The sequence below is a fragment of the Mastomys coucha genome, unplaced genomic scaffold, assembly GCF_008632895.1.
Source record: "Mastomys coucha isolate ucsf_1 unplaced genomic scaffold, UCSF_Mcou_1 pScaffold5, whole genome shotgun sequence".
Taxonomy (NCBI): domain Eukaryota; kingdom Metazoa; phylum Chordata; class Mammalia; order Rodentia; family Muridae; genus Mastomys; species Mastomys coucha.
The window spans coordinates 53,286,861-53,293,656 of record NW_022196911.1 but is presented as its reverse complement, the minus strand read 5'-3'; the positions used below and the strand labels follow the sequence as shown (position 1 = coordinate 53,293,656).

General features: G+C 48.7%; 1 protein-coding gene across 2 annotated transcripts in view; it reads right to left on the bottom strand.

Annotated features, from left to right (window-relative positions):
• The window catches only part of LOC116077686 (immunity-related GTPase family M protein 1-like), a 23,272-nt gene extending 22,517 nt beyond the window's left edge, over positions 1 to 755 (bottom strand). Inside the window, exon 1 of one of the 2 annotated variants that reach the window (XM_031352397.1) lies at positions 529 to 755. The gene's annotated coding sequence lies outside the window, so the exon portion shown is untranslated. The remainder of the gene's footprint in view (positions 1 to 528) is intronic. The other variant, XM_031352398.1, reaches the window with a different exon arrangement.
• Positions 756 to 6,796: the final 6,041 nt, after the last annotated feature.

The following is a 6,796-nucleotide window of genomic DNA, read 5'->3' as shown; positions in this document are numbered from 1 at the left end:
CTTCAAAAGATTAAATGCTGGCAGCCTGATGAAGAACCAGCCTCTCCAATGCACATGAAAATGCCCAGATGAGGTTGACAAGAAGTTCCCTTACAAACCCAACCTTCCCAGCCAAGAGTCCTAGCCCCTGGGTGTTGCACAAGAAGAACAGATGCAGGTTATACAATTCCAGGACGTTCCACTATTGCCTGTGGGGTGATCTGATCCTGGACTCTGACCTCAGAGGAAACATCGAAACAGTGGCCAAGAGAATATGAGTAAAATCCCACTTGCTTTCTTTAAACTAGGCCCCATCAGAAGACCCAGAAACCCAGGGATATGTAGGTCAAGGGGGGCACATTGCCTCTCTGCTGGTAGGTTGGAAAGGCTTGCTTGATTCAGCCAAAACATCAAAAACACCAGGCACTCTGTGCTCCTAAAGGCAGTGTGGGAGGGTGCCTGCTGCACAGGGTCCCCCAGAGGAACACTTGACCCCAGACTCCCCTGCCCTGAGCAGGTTTATAGACCAAGCAGGAGCCCCTCACCTACCTGCTCAGAAGCCTTACAAAACTGTGATCCAGGCCCAGGACGGTCAGGAGGGAGAGGAGAAGTGTGGAGGGGCAGGGTCCTGTGGGGAAGATAGATTAGAAGAGGCAGGAGCAGCTGGAGGACAGCCTGAGCTCCTGGGTTTCCTCTCAGATCCTCCTTGGCCCTTGTAGCAAGTCCCCTACTTCTAGGCAAGAGTCCTGCCTGCCTCCCCCCGAGGGGCGGGGCCTGCTGCCAGAACAACTTTCAGTTTCAGTTCCTGGAAATGACTAGTTTTCAGGATTTGGCAGTTCAGACTCCACACACTTCTTCAGAGAGGGGAGGAACTCTGCTGGATGGCCATGTGTGGAGGTCAGAAGTCTGCCCGGGAACCCTGACATCCAGACTGAGGTCAGAGCTGCCTGGTCTGACCCTGCTTCATCCCTTCCTGGAGCCCCTCTTGATGATGGCACCATGTTAAGAATACCAGGGAGACAGGCCCTTGGAGAACTACTTGCCCTTCAAGGCTGCTCCTTGGGGCTACTGTGGCTGGCTTCTCATTTGTGTACTTGCTTCCTCCTGCCCACTCAGCTCTTGGGGGAGGGGGTGTAAAATCCAAACTACTAGGAAACCTCTTTGCCCTGCTCCAATCTGGTCTTCTACCCAGGATCAAGGCATGTGGTCCCAACAGAATATGCCACCTTTAAGTGGTCGCCTTCTGCCCATGGGTTTCTCTGAATTCAGGAAAAAATTTAAAAACAGAACAAACCAAAAATCAAAAAACCCACACTCTCCTTCTCCATATGCTCTTTCTGTACAGTGTTGCCCTTGACTACTGAGTGCCCAGGTAGAGGGGAATGAGCCAGTTTCCCTGTATAGATGCTTAGCAGGACAAGATGCAGTGGCTGATGGGGAATGTGTGGGCTCACTCATCAGCCCAGTCCATGCACCCTGGGCTGCCCCGAGCCCATTTACTGACCTGGCCTTTCAGTTTCACTCACTGTCCTTGATGCCCTGTCTCCCTCCCTCCCCCACCCCTTCCTTCACTATATGTGCATGAGCCCTGGAGGTCAGAGGAGAGTGTTGGAGCCTGTGCAACTGAAGTTACAGGCAGTTGTGAGCTGCCATGTGGAAGCTGGAAACCACACTTGCTTGGGTCCTCAGCAAGTGCAACTGCTCCAGATCTTTCTCCATGTTTCTGAATCACAACTCCCCTTAGACACACCAACTCCATGGCCAGAAGAGCAGACAGAAGAGCAGAGGTCCCCATGGCAGTACAGCACAGGCCCAGTAGTGCATGCTGTGGCTAAGCCTCCACAGCTTCTTGATTCTCTGACCTTCCTGTTTCCTTCTTGGATCAGGTCTCTGGCCACCCATTCCCCTCTTTATTTGCTTCCTCAGTATCTATGGTGTGAGTTGCAGCCTCAGAATCCCTTCAGGGCCCAGTGTATAGCTATGTCCTGGGGCCAAGATCTGCACCATGTTAACTAGGTCACCGGAAAATAAGAGGTGCGTGAGTTCCCAGAGAGGGCACTACTGGCTACCTGACATGTATGTCACAGCCTCACTTTTCTTAAAATAATAACAGTAAAATACTGTTAAAAGATTTATTTAGGGCTGGAGAGATGGCTCAGCGGTTAAGAGTAGTGACTGCTCTTCCAGAGGTCCTAAGTTCAAATCTCAGCAACCACATGGTGGCTCACAAGCATCTGTACTGGTACCAGATGTCCTCTACTGGAGTGTCTGAGAACAGCTACAGTATACTCATACAAATAAAAGAAATAAATCTTTAAGAAAGAAGATTTATTTACTTTGGGGATTATGTTGGTGCATGCCTTTAATCCCAGCACCTTGGAAAGAGAAGCAGGCCGATCTCTGTGATTCAAGGCTAGCCGGATCTACAAAGCAAGTTCCAGGACAGCCAGGGCTACGCAGAGAAACCCTATGTCTAAAAAAAAGTTTACTTATTTTGTGTGTATAAATGTTTTGCTTGCATGTATGTGTGTATCATGTGTGTGCCCAGTGCCCACGGAGACCACACACTGTTGGCTCCCCTAGAACTGGAGTTATGGACAGCTGTGAGCCACCATAGGGGTGTTGTGAATTAAAACCAAGTCCTCTGCAAGAACAAGTGCTCTCAACCCCTGAGCCATCTCCCCAGCCCTTCAGAGCCCTGTTCTACTGTAGGAATCTGGTTAAACCAGCTTGCTCCAGTAAACCCTGCTCATTCCGGCCCAAAGATTTATTTATTATTATAAATAAGTACACTGTAGCTGTCTTCAGACACACCAGAAGAGGGCGTCAGATCTCATTACGGGTGGTTGTGAGCCACAATGTGGTTCTTGGGATTTGAACTCAGGACCTTTGGAAGAGCAGTCAGTACTCTTAACTGCTGAACAATCTCACCAGCACGAGAGATTATGTTTAAGTGTCTTTGCCACCCTGGACATCTCTTGCTCAGAAAATGAGAGCAGGCATCACACTGCAAGATGCTCTTGTACAGGAGTGTCTCTGATGGATGAACTTGATCAACAGGTGATTAACAGGCTGGGGAGATGAAGTCAGGAAGGGGCTTACTGTGCAAGCACAGGGACCTCAGTTCAATCCTCCAGATCCCACATCAAAAGTTAGGCATCTGTGCTAGTAACTCCAGGATGGAGATAGGCTGATGGCCAGCCAGCCTAGCCTATCTGGTAAGTCCCAGTTACAGTGAGAGACCTTGCCTCAGTAACCGAGGTAGAAAACCTCTGAGAAACAACAGCCAAGGTTGTCCTGTAGCCTCCACGTGTGTGTGCACACACAGGTGATGATTTACAAATAAAGTATAACAGACCCATAGGGCCAGCCTCTTTCTTTCCCTGATATCTAAAGGTGGGCCGATGTGTTTCCCAGTGATCTCTCTGTGTGAGGAACACTCGCCACACCAGGGGACATCAGCATGGTTATCACTATCCACCTGTGTCCTTCTCTACCCTTTGCCTTTATAGCCAGCCTCTGCTGGAGGACAGTGACCAGAGCAAGAACAAGAACAGACTGCTGTCCCTGCTGAGCCACAGGGAGATGTCAGTGTCCTAATTATCTACACAAGCCAGGCACTCAGGAAGCAGAGGCAGGAGGATCTCTAAGTTCCTGGCCAGCCTGGTCTACAGATCAAATTCCAGGACAGCTAGAGCTACACAAAGAAACCCTGTCCCAAAAGAGAAAGAAAGGAAGGGGGATAGAAGGAGGGAGAAAGTAAGGAGGAAGGAGAGAGAGGGAGGGAGGAAGGGCGGGAACAATTGGAGCCCATGTTCTCACCCCAATTCCTGTAAATGTGATTTTTTTAGAAACAGCTGGAGGCCCTGCCCCCTCTCCTACCCCCTCTGTTTCCCCTCAAAGCCTATGGAAAGGAAGCTGCTATAAACAATACACACTCAGTCCCCTGGCACTGGGGTTTCCATTTCCTATTCTAAAGGCAGTGTCTGCATGAGCCAAGTAGAGTTGGTCCCCAAGTTCAGGAAGATGTTTTAGATTCCTACACTTTAATGATCCAAGCATTCCACCTCAGGAACTATGGACACTCAAGCATGCCTCCCAAGAATGAGTATAGCCAGTGATCTCTGGAAGGAACCCTGACTGGAATGACACGGTATAGGATAGATTATGTACCAGATAAAAGGGACTCAGGAGAGATGCAGAGTGTGGACACACTGTATGCAGAGCTCATGTAGCCTGTTCATGAAAAAGCCATTTACCCAGAGATCGGCTTCCAGGTGGGGCAGTCTGGAGTTAGTGCTTCATCCTGGGACCAGGACTATGTACCTCCTGCACATGCTTACCCACAGCCAGGCAGGGGTGGCACACACCTTTAATCCCAGCACTTGGGAGACAGAGGCAGGGGATTTTCTGAATTTTAAGGCAGCCTGGTTTACAGAGTGAGTTCCAGGACAGCCAAGGCTACACAGAGAAACCCTGTGTCAACAAAAAACAAAACGAAACAAAACAAAAAACATAAAAAAAAAATAAAGAAAGAAATGTGGTTACCTACATAGGAGCTATGTTTGTAGATCATCTCCCCCAAAGTACAGGAAATAGTCACGTCAAAATCCATCACCTCTTACTTGCTGGCTTCACTCGGCAAGATGAGAAGAAGCTCAGGTGTGAATCCCTGTGTTACACACATTGAAGATCTGGCTTGTCAGGCCTGCTGTGTGCTCTGCTGTCACTGAAGATCTGGCTTGTCAGCCCTGCTGTGTGCTCTGCTGTCCTGCACAGTGAGAGCATCCCTGACACTTCCCAGGGATGTGGGTGCTGTTCCCACTCCCAGGTGTTCCCATGAAGCTGCATGCTCTGGGTCATGTGACACACATGAAAACAATGCACAGATACACATATGCATGTGCCTATATACAGGCAGACTTAGATAGAGCCTTCCCTTTCTGGTGGCCCATGTGAATGAAGTCACCTGTCATTTGCTTTGAATCTAAAGAAAGGATCCTGGTGTCTCTCAATGACTGAGGTGAAGGAGGGAGGTCTGAGCTCCACATGGAACAGATTTGGGGTTGTGGTCACATGGTTCCTACATGTGACCGCAACTCATAATCCAGTTGTCTCCCTTTGACACAGAAACACTCTGTGGCTCTGAACGCATTGTCTCACTGCTCTCCTGCTGTCCTGGGACAAAGGTGGCTCTTTGCACTTCGCACCTCACAAAGTACCAGATTCAGGGTCCCAGTTATCATAAAGCCAGCTGCTCCCCAATTCAAAATAAGGGAAAAGTTCATGCTGAGGTCCAAAGAAAAGCTCTCCTCCTCCTCCTGCCTCTATGCTCAGATTAGATAATGACCCAGACATGTGTGCTGTGAAACTGGTGAGCATGCCTCTAAACCCTGACAGCCCCTTGGAGTAGTCAGCCCTGTTCTCAAAAATTTGGAATATAACTTAGCCAAAAGAAACTTGTTGTTGCTGTTGTTGAAAACAATGGATCTCCATTGATCTGTGTGCTGGTGATTGGAGACTTGCAGGAGCTAGACGTGACACAGATTGGGTTAAGGGGCACAGACTCTACTTCCTCCTGAGCCAAACTTCCCCTCAAAACCAAGGAATTCTCTGCTCACCTGCATGAACTTCATGACTGCTGGTGTAGCTAGCTGCAAGGGAGTTTATTTTTTCAGAGGTTTGTCCAGAAGGCCAAATTGTAAAAATATGTGAAAATAAGGCAGAGAAGCAGAGACTTACCCCACCAGGCTGAGACTGCTTATTGACAGCAAGGGGCCCCAACATTTCTGAGCAATGGAAGTTGGGCACCTTTAGAGGGACTGGGAGCAGGAGGTGTACTTGTCCATAGGTAGCCACCATAAGTTACAGCTATCTCTGTGTATGTGTGTGTGTGTGTGTGTGTGTGTGTGTGTGTGTGTGAGTGAGTGACTTGGCCATGAACGAGATGGATTATTTTTTTTTAAGATTTACTTATTTATTATATGTTAAGTACACTGTAGCTGTCTTCAGATACTCCTGATGAGGGTGTCCGATCTCGTTGTGGAGGGTGGTGCACCACCATGTGGTTGCTGGGATTTGAACTCAGGACCTTCAGTAGAACAGTTGGTGCTCTTAACCACTGAGCCATCTCACCAGCCCAAGGTGGATCATTTTTTTTATTATTAGATATTTACATGCCATACGATATCTCCTTTCCCAGTTTCCCCTCTGAAAAAAAATTAAAAAAAAAAAAAACCAACAACAACAAAAACAAACCTCTGTTCCCTCCTCCCTCCCCCTGCTTGCCACCCTACCCTCTCCTGATTACTGGCTCTGGCATTCCCCTACACTGGGGCATAGAACCTTCACAGGACCAAGGGCCTCTCCTATCATTGATGATCGATTTGGCCATCCTCTACTATATACATATGCTGCTAGAGCTATTAGTCCCACCACATGTACTCTTTGGTTAGTGGTTTAGTCCCTGGGAGCTCTGAGGGTACTAGTTAGTTCATATTGTTGTTCGTCCTAAGGGACTGCAAACCCTACAGCTCCTTGGGTCCTTTCTCTAGCTCCTGCATTGGGGACCCTGTACTCAGTTCAATAGATGGCTGTGAGCCTCTACTTCTGTATTAGTGGGGTACTGTCAGAGCCTCTCAGGAGACAGCTCTATCAGGCTGGATTGTCCTTCCTGCAGTCTCTGCTCCATAGTCAGTCTCTGCAACTCCTTCCGTGTGTATTTTGTTCCCCCTTTTAAGAAGGAATGAAGAAGCCGGGTGGTGGTGGCGCACGCCTTTAATCCCAGCACTTGGGAGGCAGAGGCAGGCGGATTTCT